The sequence below is a fragment of the Cervus canadensis genome, chromosome 27 (genome assembly GCF_019320065.1).
Source record: "Cervus canadensis isolate Bull #8, Minnesota chromosome 27, ASM1932006v1, whole genome shotgun sequence".
Classification (NCBI taxonomy): Eukaryota; Metazoa; Chordata; class Mammalia; order Artiodactyla; family Cervidae; genus Cervus; species Cervus canadensis.
Genome location: NC_057412.1, coordinates 32,446,557 through 32,459,670, shown reverse-complemented (window position 1 = coordinate 32,459,670; position 13,114 = coordinate 32,446,557). Strand labels below are relative to the sequence as shown.

General features: G+C 36.2%; 1 long non-coding RNA gene across 1 annotated transcript; it reads left to right on the top strand.

Annotated features, from left to right (window-relative positions):
* The first annotated feature begins 755 nt into the window (after window positions 1–755).
* On the top strand, window positions 756–12,779 carry LOC122428678. Its single transcript, XR_006265785.1, has 3 exons — window positions 756–877; window positions 8,541–8,544; window positions 12,741–12,779. It is a non-coding gene; the product is annotated as an uncharacterized LOC122428678 (long non-coding RNA).
* Window positions 12,780–13,114: the final 335 nt, after the last annotated feature.

The following is a 13,114-nucleotide window of genomic DNA, read 5'->3' as shown; positions in this document are numbered from 1 at the left end:
TTTTCTTTTAGTAAGAAACTGAGGACATTCAGAGAACAGAGGTTTGTTAGATAAGTTTTGGGCAAGGTGAAAATTGTTGGTTTCTGGCAAGTGTGTATTCATTATAATGAGGAAAAATTATGTGTAACAGGACAAGTATTGGCTTCTCTCCATGTTTCTCCTTGTTTGGTGTTTTAATTTTTGTTGGAGAGAAAAAGAAATTTACAGATTTGTGGGGACATCTAGGAGGTCAGAGTTGCAAAATTGAAGCCTGTATTCATTTTCCTCTGAAATTTACTGAAACAGGAACAATTATGATGATTTGATGTACCCCTGATTGATTCGACACAACTCCCATCTACCCAGCTCCATAAGAGGGGAAATTCACTAGGCGCATCGGTGCGGTACAAGGGTCTAGGTGACCTAAAAGAGAACTTATTTACTGTTTGTGGATTCTGATCCAGGGAGCTTATCCTGGCTCAATCTGTGTGTGTTTTGAAGTGAAAGTTTAGCTGTAAGTGTTACATAGATTCCTGTGTGTACAAAAATATAATCTGTGTCACCTGGGGCTCAAGGCCAAGGTTATTAGGACTCAGCAATTATTAAACATAGTAATAAATATAATATTAAACATAATAACCCAAGACAATATAATTCCTCTTTTCCTACCTTACACTAGTGTGGAGGCATGTCACAACAATAGACAATGGAGACTGTGGAATTGAATCAACATGCTTCCCAGGTGGCGCTAGTGGTTAAGAACCGGCCTGCCAATGCAGGAGACATAAGAGACACGGGTTCAATCCCTGGGTCAGGAAGATCCCCCAGAGCAGGGCACGGCAACCCACTCCAGTATTCTTGCCTGGAGAATCCCTTGGACACTGGAGCCTGGATGGCTGTAGTCCAGAAGGTTGCAAAGAGTTGGACACGACTGAAGTGACTTAGCTTGTGGCAACGAAAGCCACAACAGAGCAGCAACTGGCCAGCCAAATTTGCCCAGACTTTTCCATTTTCTTTCCAAGATGTGACTGGCACTGTGATTCTTGTTTTGGATAACTGAAGCCTTATAAAATTCTTGGATTTTCCTCAGTGGTAAAACATTCTGCCTTAGAAATAAGGAAATAGGGAAATGGGTCTTACAGTTGACCTTTATAATTAAAGTTATTTTTACCAGCAAATGTGTTTATTTGGGAATGGCAGAGGAATTACTTGGACATGGCAAACCACTGACAGATCTGCAAAACACAGCAGAGGAATGAGGAGGGAGGTGGGAGGGGCTACTTTGAAGGAAAGTCCATTGCAGGAAAGTGAGAGTTTCTCTTTGGCACTTTTGGCGATTTGTAATTAGCTGGGCTGTTGATGGGCAAAGAGAAAAATCTTCCTTCCTCCTGCTGGGGTAGTATAGTAACCTTCTTCCCCCCAGAACTGTAAAATAAGCTGTAGTTAATGGTGTGTGTGTGTGTGTGTGAGCATGTGTGTGTGTGTGTGTGTGAGACAGAGAGAGAAAGAGAGAGAGAGCTTTCCCTTCAGGGCTTCCTGCTTTCATTTTAAATGAGGTTTTCCTTTATTGACTTTCACAAAATTAAATACTACAGATAAATTTTAGCCAACAGTGTATTGAAGAAAAATATCAGAGGACTGACGCCATTACTTGATATCGTGAGTTTTCTATAAACTACTGCAACTAAGACTGTGGTCTTATTGAAAGAATAAACAAATAGATTAATGGAGGAGAACAAAGCATCCAGATATAGACATACAAGAAGATAGTCAGCTAATCTGACAAAAAAGCAAAGGTGATGCAATGGAGAAAGGATAATTTCAACGAATGTTGTTAGAAGTAGATGTCCTTATACAAAAAATAAATCTAAACACAAACCTTTCACAAAAACTAACTCAAAATGGATCATAGACTTAAGTGTAAAACACTAAACTATACAGCTTACAGACAGTAACTTAGGGAAAAATCTAGGTGGCCTTGAGTTTGGCAATGAGTTTTTAATACACTTAAAGCAGTCTACGAAAGAAAAAACTGAAGGTTGTACTTCATCAAAACTAAAATCTTCTGATCTGTAAAAGACACTGCTCAGAGAATGAAAAGATAAGCCACAGACTGGGAGAAAATACTTGCAAAAGACATATTTGATGCAGGACCAGGATATACAAAGAACTCTTAAAACTGAACAATAAGAAAAAAGCAACCCAATTTAAAATTTACAACAGGTCTGAATCTTTGCCAGAGAAGATATATAGATGGAAGATAAGCAAATGAAAGATATTCCACATCATATGTCATTCAGTTCAGTTCAGTTCAGTCACTCAGTCATGTCTGACTCTTTGCGACCCCATGAATCACAGCACGCCAGGCCTCTCTGTCCATCACCAACTCCTGGAGTTTACTCAAACTCATGTCCATTGAGTCAGTGATGCCATCCAGCCATCTCATCCTCTGTCATCCCCTTCTCCTCCTGCCCCCAACCCCTCCCGGTATCAGGGTCTTTTCCAATGAGTCAACTCTTCGCATGAGGTGGCCAAAGTATTGGAGTTTCAGCTTCAGCATATGTCATTAGGGGGCTGCAAATTAAACAACAATGTGATACTGGAACTACCTATTAGAATGGCGAAAATCCCAAACACCGACACGACCAAATGCTGACAAGAATCTAGAGCAACAGGAACTCTCATTTATTGCTGGTGGGAATGCTGTATGCTACTTTGGAATTCTCTGTCCTTTCTGATAAATTTTTCTTAAGTATAAAACTGCGCTATAAAATAATTAATTAAAAAATTTAAATCTACTCTGTAAAACAAACTCGTAAAATTTGCTATGTAATTTATGTGCAGGTAAGGAAATGAATGCACAAAAAAGTGTAGTAACTTATCAGTGGTCACTTTTTTTGAGGCTAAGTCGGCCCTGAAGACTGTCCTGGTTCAGATAATCAGTTATCAACCTCATTCTATCACTTGTCTCCACACAAATAACCTCTGCTTTATACTGTATCAGTCTGTTTGGTCATACTACCATTTTCTCATTTAAAAAAATATTCAAATATTTATAAGCATAATCAGTCAAGTTCAGTCACTCAGTCATGTCTGACTCTTTGCAACCCCATGGACTGTAGCACAGTAGACCTCCTTGTCCATCACCAACTCCCGAGTCCATGTCCCACGTCCAAACCCATGTCAGTCGAGTTGGTGATACCATCCAACCATCTCATCCTCTGTCATCTCCTTCACCTCCTGCCTTCAATCTATCCCAGCATCAGGGTCAAGTCTTTACTAAAAATTTAGAAGTTATATAGAGAGGCAAAATAACAGATCAAATGTAAAACAGAAAATGGCATATCTAATTTTCATACTTTCAAAAATCTCAAGCCACTTGCTGCTGGAATTTTTTATTCAGCCCATTATCTTTGGAAGAATCCAACTTTCTATTATTTTTCTGACTTTTCACTTGTTCTTCAATCATTTCTTTCCTTTCCTTTTTCCTCAATAAAACTTTCTAAGAGAAAAAAAATCAGAGGGTGAAAAATATTACCTAGTATTTCTTTTACATTATCATGTAAAAGATCCCAATTATTTCTTTTCTATTCTTTTGGCTTTCCCTACCAAATAACCTCATCATGCCACTCACAGCCCGACACTCATTAATTTATTAACACCCCACCAAAGAAACATTACTCTCCAAAGAGGAATATCGATGGTTCTCCTGAGCCAAACTATATAGATAGTTCCATTTTGCATTTCCATAATACTCTCGAAATTAATTTCAGCATTCATAACATATAAGTTCTGTTTAGACATGTTGACTACAAAAACTACTTCTTACCAGCTATGTAACTTAGGGCACACTACATGAATTTTAGTAATTTCCTTTCTTTATCTGTAAAATGGATATGATAATGGTCTTTGATAAGGAAGGTTATTGTGAAAAATAAGTGAGTTAATATATGAAATAAACTCAGAACAAGGTATCAATGTTTTAACACATTGTGGCTTTATTAATTTCATGTATTAGAGACATAAAAATCTCTAAATTTAAAATATACTTAATGTTGCAATTATTTCATGGGAATTGTCTCATTTTGAACCTATTTCCACAAATATTCGATTTATCCATATATCAGCAATTTATACTTTATACTTACCATGCTAACACAATTGCCCATCACAGAAGATTGCTTACTATAGATGATCCCGATGATCAAAACTAGTGAGTTCTGTCCTCACAGAAACAATCACATAGAATCCAAAATTAGTCCCATTCCATCCAAATGAGGTAAAGTATTAAGACAAAATTGGAGGAAAAGTGTGCTAGGAGCTGAGAAATAAAGTGGAATAAGAATTTGATTCTGTCTTTTAAGAATTACCAGGCAATCCTAAATCATATATATGTATGTATGTATGTATATATGCAAATATATCCATATCTATATCTGTATCTCTCTGTGTATATATAATATAAGTAAACCTATTTAATATTTAAAAGGTCTGTGATCTTTAATTTTAGCAATAATGGACTCTGAAAGTGCTGGGAAAGCAGAAAATATAAACATAAATCTTGTTCAGAGAAATGTTTTCATGAGGGCAGGTACTTTCATAGGAGAGAGTCCCAAAGTCCCAAAGTCGTTGTAAAAGTACACTTCAACCTGTTATTTGAATAACCCACAGGGACCCTTTCTTGTTAGTGCTCAATAATATAGGAGGATTTTGGCATCTTACATTTTTGTGGCACCCACAGTAAAGAGGACCTCTGGATATTTGTTCATTGTTTAGGAACAAAGACAGCATTTTGTTTTTGAAAATTGTAAATTACCTGATGTCATAAATGCAACAATCTAGCTTCCTTCCAAAGCCATAACATATAAGTAATACAGGAAAAAAGGAAAAGGGCAGGAAAATTGCAGAAATGCCCTAAGATAATTAGCTAGATCAGAATCAGACCTGGGATGCGCCTGAATCACTTGGGAAAACTTGTTAAAATACAGATGACAGGACTCCATCTGTTGAGATTCTATTTCGGTAAGTCTGTGATGGGCCAGATATTCATGTTTAACAAGCTCTTCTGATGATCCTAAAGCACACTGAAATTTGAGTTCCCCTGAATAAGACTTGTAGAAGGAACAAAAGGAAGGTCTGGATGTAGGCCTATGGGCAGTCAGGCCTTAAACTCAAATCCCTAAGTGTGAATGGCAGGGAGGGAGAAGCTGTTCATTCTTCTTTGTTTAGATTACTTGATTTTAATATTAGTTTCTAAAATCTTGTATGTATTAACATCTTGGTTAATTAAGGCAATTAAACTTGTTTCTGTCAAAGTGACTAAGGATTAATTTATCTATCTATGTACTGAAAGTGGAAGTCGTTCGCTCATATCTGATTCTTTGTGATGCTATGGACTGTAGCCTGCCAGGCTCCTCTGTCCAAGAGATTTTCCAGGAAAGAATACTGGAGTGGGTAGACATTCCCTTCTCCAGGGTATCTTCCTGACCCAGGAATCGAACTGGGATCTCCTGCATTGCAGGTGGATTTTTTACCTCTGAGCCACTGGGGAAGCACATTATCTACCTACAAATATGCAGTGATATCCTCAACACAGTTATTTTGTCTTTGCCTAAGAAACAGTTAGGAAATTAAGAAAAAAAGATCAGCAGTTACCCAAGCTAAATACATATATTATTTCCAAAGACACTGGTTTAATTGTTTGTGCTGATTCTTACCACACTATGTAATGATAAAAACAAATACATCAAGTAGAATAAACAAATAAAGAAAAATTAAGAAATACTGACTTCTACAGAAACTAACCTATAACATTATAAAGCAAGCTCTTCAAAACAAGGTGACAATAAAGGATCATGAACAAATATTTAACAATTATGGAAGTGTTTATCATAAACTGTTTTACTATATCTCTTACAGTGTATACTGAAAGAAATTCCAGATATGTTAAATAGATATGCTATCTTAAAACTATAAAAAGTCAAACAGAATATTTTATTTCACCAGTTGATGAATATCTTTGTTTATTTGAAGAAAGTAGAAATGGCAAGGAAAAAAATGATAGACATAATTGTATACATTCGTATATAACACTAAAAATTGAAGTTCTGTAATAGCTTAGAAAAAGTTGTATTTCCATTTCCACATAATTGCTAAATGGCTCCAGCAAATAAAGAGCTAAGTAAGATTTATAAGAAAAAAGGCAAGATTCTAATAAATAAGGGAGCCAAAGTTGTAAAAAGAAATTTACACAGAAGAAAACACAAATCAGTTTTGTTTATTTATGTACTTCTAATTTTTATGCTATTCTGCACTGAAAAAAATTTGTAGACAAAGTAAAGAAACAGATAGGAAATATTCATTCTCTTTAGTAGTTAAGTAATGAGTTTAACTACAATTTTAATCTACTAAATTACATGAAATCTTTTCTTAAAAGAAACCTATTACCAATACAAGTCCAGTTTGCAATTAAGGATTATAATTTATAGTGGTAATGCTATTATAGTTGACACAATCTTTTGGAAAGCAATATGACAGTAGATAATATGAACCATAAACATAGGCATACAATTGAATGAGTAGTAAATTTAGCTGTTAGTAATATAATTTCAAAAAGAAAAATAATATTTGATGGAGGATTTTTGTCACAGTATAATCTTTCATCTCAGCTAAGAGAACACTTCTTAATTTCTTATTTATATTTAATTATTTTTATCCAAAATAGTAGAAATGAGGTGGTAAATTTAAATAAATAATATTCTGAAATTTCTCATAAAATAATTATTGAAACTAGGGAAAACCAAAAAATTCTGAAATGATATAAAATATAACAGTATAAATTAGAATGTCTATCTATTGCATTTCTTGAAAAATCATTCATTGGAAACAGATTGGACATTGGGAATTCTCTGGCAGTCCAGTGGGTAGGACTCTGGGCTTTCACTGCTGAGGGCTCAGTTCAGTTCAGTCACTCAGTCGTGTCTGACTCTTTGCAACCCTATGGAGTGCAGCACCCCAGGCTTCCCTGTCCATCGCCAACTCCAGAGCTTGCTCAAACTCATGGCCGGCCATCGAGTCAGTGATGCCATCTAACCATCTCATCCTCTGTCGTCCCCTTCTCCTCCTGCCTTCAATCTTTCCCAGCTGAGGGCTAAGGTTCAAGCATTCCTGGTCGGGGAACTATCTCAAAAGCCTTGTGGTGTGGCCAAAAAAGAAAAAACAGATTGAACAATGCGTTTGAGATCCATTCATTCATGTTGTTATGTGTATCAGTAGTTCATTCCTTCTTACTAGTATTCAAATGTATAGATGTATCACAGATTGTTTATATATTCACCAGTTGAGGGATATTTGGGTGCAGGGTTTTTTTTTTTTTTTTTCTTTTTTTTTTTAAATTTTTTTATTAGTTGGAGGCTAATTACTTCACAACATTTCAGTGGGTTTTGTCATACATTGATATGAATCAGCCATAGATTTACACTTATTCCCCATCCCGATCCCCCCTCCCACCTCCCTCTCCACCCGATTCCTCTGGGTCTTCCCAGTGCACCAGGCCCGAGCACTTGTCTCATGCATCCCACCTGGGCTGGTGATCTGTTTCACCATAGATAGTATACATGCTGTTCTTTTGAAACATCCCACCCTCACCTTCTCCCACAGAGTTCAAAAGTCTGTTCTGTATTTCTGTGTCTCTTTTTCTGTTTTGCATATAGGGTTATCGTTACCATCTTTCTAAATTCCATATATATGTGTTAGTATGCTGTAATGTTCTTTATCTTTCTGGCTTACTTCACTCTGTATAATGGGCTCCAGTTTCATCCATCTCATTAGGACTGGTTCAAATGAATTCTTTTTGACGGCTGAGTAATATTCCATGGTGTATATGTACCACAGCTTCCTTATCCATTCATCTGCTGATGGGCATCTAGGTTGCTTCCATGTCCTGGCTATTATAAACAGTGCTGCGATGAACATTGGGGTGCACGTGTCTCTTTCAGATCTGGTTTCCTCAGTGTGTATGCCCAGAAGTGGGATTGCTGGGTCATATGGCAGTTCTATTTCCAGTTTTTTAAGGAATCTCCACACTGTTTTCCATAGCGGCTGTACTAGTTTGCATTCCCACCAACAGTGTAAGAGGGTTCCCTTTTCTCCACACCCTCTCCAGCATTTATTGCTTGTAGACTTTTGGATAGCAGCCATCCTGACTGGCGTGTAATGGTACCTCATTGTGGTTTTGATTTGCATTTCTCTAATAATGAGTGATGTTGAGCATCTTTTCATGTGTTTGTTAGCCATCTGTATGTCTTCTTTGGAGAAATGTCTGTTTAGTTCTTTGGCCCATTTTTTGATTGGGTCATTTATTTTTCTGGAATTGAGCTGCAGGAGTTGCTTGTATATTTTTGAGATTAATCCTTTGTCTGTTTCTTCATTTGCTATTATTTTCTCCCAATCTGAGGGCTGTCTTTTCACCTTACTTATCGTTTCCTTTGTAGTGCAAAAGCTTTTAAGTTTCATTAGGTCCCATTTGTTTAGTTTTGCTTTTATTTCCAATATTCTGGGAGGTGGGTCATAGAGGATCTTGCTGTGATTTATGTCGGAGAGTGTTTTGCCTATGTTCTCCTCTAGGAGTTTTATAGTTTCTGGTCTTACATTTAGATCTTTAATCCATTTTGAGTTTATTTTTGTGTATGGTGTTAGAAAGTGTTCTAGTTTCATTCTTTTACAAGTGGTTGACCAGTTTTCCCAGCACCACTTGTTAAAGAGGTTGTCTTTTTTCCATTGTATATCCTTGCCTCCTTTGTCAAAGATAAGGTGTCCATAGGTTCGTGGATTTATCTCTGGGCTTTCTATTCTGTTCCATTGATCTATATTTCTGTCTTTGTGCCAGTACCATACTGTCTTGATGACTGTGGCTTTGTAGTAGAGTCTGAAGTCAGACAGGTTGATTCCTCCAGTTCCATTCTTCTTTCTCAAGATTACTTTGGCTATTCGAGGTTTTTTGTATTTCCATACAAATTGTGAAATTCTTTGGTCTAGTTCTGTGAAAAATACCGTTGGTAGCTTGATAGGGATTGCATTGAATCTATAGATTGCTTTGGGTAGAATAGCCATTTTGACAATATTGATTCTTCCAATCCATGAACACGGTATGTTTCTCCATCTGTTTGTGTCCTCTTTGATTTCTTTCATCAGTGTTTTATAGTTTTCTATGTATAGGTCTTTTGTTTCTTTAGGTAGATATACTCCTAAGTATTTTATTCTTTTTGTTGCAATGGTGAATGGTATTGTTTCCTTAATTTCTCTTTCTGTTTTTTCATTGTTAGTATATAGGAATGCAAGGGATTTCTGTGTGTTAATTTTATATCCTGCAACTTTACTATATTCATTGATTAGTTCTAGTAATTTTCTGGTAGAGTCTTTAGGGTTTTCTATGTAGAGGATCATGTCATCGGGTGCAGGGTTTTTGTAGTGAAAGCAAACAGAGTCAAAAGGATACATACCATAGGCATACTATATGTGACATTTGGGAAAGAGATAGAACTGTTGTGACAGAAATCAGATTTGTGGTTGGGTTGGCCAGGGCTGGAGAGAAGAATGGATTTCAAAGGGGTGAGTCATTCATTTCCTAGGACTGCTGTAACAACTTACCACATACTAGGTTACTTAAAACATATTAATGTTATAAGTGCTTTTGGTGAATTTCTCAGATGAAAATGAGAAATGTGTTATTAGACATGGGGGAAAAAAGATGATTTTTGTTATTAAGTGACAGAATACTTGGCTAAATTGTGTTCTGACTTTGAGTGGGAATTAGAATTTGTCAAGTGATGAATTTGGATACTTAGATAAGAGGACACCTAAGCAAAGGGTTGAAGGCATGGCCCAGTTTTTCCTTGCTGTTTATGGTAGAATAAAAAAAGAAATGGAGGTGAAGTAAGGGAGGAACTGTTAAGCTAAAAGGAACCAGTAATGGATGATTTGGAAGATTCTCAGCCTATCCATCAAGTTTGCTCTGGAGGGAAGTTTGCCCCAGGTTGGACCACACGCCGACTCTCATCTATACTTGATTTAGATGAATTAGAAGATGAGACTTGGGACTTACTGAGTTTATCATATTTAGATGAGATTTTGGATTTAGAGTTGACGCTAGAATGAGGTTAGATTTGGGGGAGTGTTAGGAGTGGGTGAATGCATTTTGCATGTGAGAAAGAAAAGAATTTGGGGGGACCAGAGAGTAGGCCACTGTTGGTTGAACTGTGTCCTCCAACAAAATATGTTCAAGTTCTAACCCCTGGTGTCTATGAGAGGAACCTTATTTTGAAACACAGTCTTTGCAGGTGTAATCTATTACAGATTCAATCATTCTGGGTTATAGTAGGTCCTAAATCCAATGACTGGTGTCTTTATGAGAGAGTAAGAAATTTTCAATACACAGATGCACAGGGAGAATCACATGTGAAGATAAAGGCAAAGATTATAGTGATGTACCCGCAAGCTAGAGTGCCAGGCATTGCTAACAGAAGCTAGAAGAGAAGCATGAAACGATTTCTTCAGAAGGAGCCAGTTTTATACCCACCTTTGTTTTGGACTTCTAGCCTCCAGGACTGTGGGAGAGTAAATTTCTGTTGTTCTAAGCTACCAAATTTATGGCAATTTTTTGTAAGTTATGGTCATTTGAAACTCCTAGGAAATTAATCCAGAGCATGAGAAAAAAAAAAAACAACAAACAACGGATAGGCCCGTTCTAGATCTTGAGTCCAATGTTCATCACACAATTATATCCACGTATCAAAACTCATATAATCGGGCACGAAAAAAGTGAATATTCCTGACATAAATTTAAAAGATGAATTTTAAAAACACATTAAAAGAGACTTTCAGGGGACAATGGAAAAGCATGGGGAAAGGAAATTAGACATGAAACTGCACACTGAACTTGGGTAACTTGAATAGTGTTTGTCTAGTTATTGGCGAGGTGTGTCTAGGACTTTTTTTATGGCATATTAGTCATTATTATGGTCAACTGCCATAGCTCTGTTCTAAAGTGAAAATGTAGATGCAAATTGTATGCTTGTATCAAAGTACTATGAGACACTCAAATTAATATGTAAATACTTAATAAAGCATACAATTAAAATGAACTACTTCTTACATTTAATCTTAATTTCTTTACAGTTTTCCAAAGATCCTGAGGGAATGAATAAATATATATCAATTGAAGCTGGTAGTATAGTTTTTAAGATGATTTTTTTTCATTTTGGCAAAAACTGTATTATAGGACATGAGCAGAAAGATGGAAAATGTAGAGTAAGTCATAGCCTGTGGCTGTATTGGTAAGATTCTGGGTTAGTAATATTTTGCCTTTCCATTTAAATGGCTGCTAGTTCCAAATAATTTTATTTTCACTTAAAGGACAGTGCCAATGAAGCCACCCACCTATAAAGAATCTTTTAAAGAATTCTATCTTATTGATCCATGAAAGATACTTCAAGCCATATGCACACTGTTTTGAGCTGGAATAGCATGATAGACAGTTGGAATCTTTGAGGCTTAAATATGCTTCATCACAAATATCTCCTGGTTCTGTTGACCTGGTCCCTTCTACTTTAAACAGGTGCCTGGTGCAGTAAGGAGAAACTGGAGAAATAGTGGATGTGTGTGTGTGCAGATTTCAATGATTCTGGAGAGTCTAGCTATAGACTATATATAAATAGTACATACTATATTAGTATATACTAATGTACATTCTACTGGTCAAAATTGGCTCCCTGCTCTTTGTCTTGGCTCTTTCACACATAACTTTTAGGTAGATGGTCAACTTTATGAAGATAACTGTTGAGACTACATTTAGCTCACACCTCTGAGTTCTAATGTCTTGTCTCCATTGTATTCAACCAAATGGATAGTTAAAGAAGTCCAGCTGTCATTTCAGGCTCAACATGTCTAACTAGGAACATCAATTTATTATTTCATATGCTCTGCTCCTTCCTCTACAAATGGATGTTTTGACTTCTCCCTTTTCTTCTTTCATATCTTACCACAGAGAATCCATTGTATAATTTGATCAGTTGTATCAGCACATTTCTACCATTCATTCTTTTCTTGCTCTCCCTACTGCAACTAGACAAATTCTGTTCCTTATAATATTGTTATACAATAACAAAGAAATGTCTTTGCTCCTTTTTCATCCCTATCCCTACTTATTTATTTCTTCCAGTTCATTATATACATTGAGACATTTATTTAAATTACATATTCATAGAACTATAATTAATAGCCATGCTAATTTGAGAGTATAATAAATAAATAAGTATATATGACTTATAATAATAAGCCAAGGTAAATAAAAGTTAAATACATATATGTTTTTAAATAATAACATTAAAAATCCTTCAAAAATCATTCTGTTACTCTTTTGGTCTAAAAATTTTTTATCAGGAAAAATGTGAAAAAATTCTTACCATGATGGTGCATTTATTTTACAGCTTTTAATAAGTGAATGGGGAAATTCAATAACAACATTTAACACTTTGTAGAGAACATTCACTGGAAGGACTGATGCTGAAGCTGAAACTCCAATACTTTGGCCATCTGATGTGAAGAACTGACTCATTAGAAAAGACCCTGATGCTGGGAAAGATTGAAGGTGGGAGAAGGGGACGACAGAGGATGAGATGGTTGGATGGCATCACTGACTCAATAGACATGAGTCTGAGTAAACTCCAAGTTGGCGATGGGCAGGGTGACCTGGCATGCTGCAGTCCATGGGGTCACAAAGAGTCAGACATGACTGAGTGACTGAACTGAGAGAACATTTACTGCTACAGCAGTTGAAGAGCTGGAGGGAAGGGAGAGCATGAATGAAATCTGTTTTTCCAGTCTCCACACTTTTTTCTGCCTTAAACCCCAGAAGATCTTCCACAGTGTAAATGCTGAGTTTTTGCTCATTAAAAGCTTTTCACAATAAGAAAGTGAACTATCATGACTTTGGAGACGGATGACTTTTAGCTAACAATTACATTTCTCTTGTTGCTCTTTTCATTTTTGAAATTTTACCTTGGGTCAATGGTAGCAATTTGTTTTTCTAGAAAATGGTCCATTGAAGTAATTATTTAAATTTATTGATATAAAATTT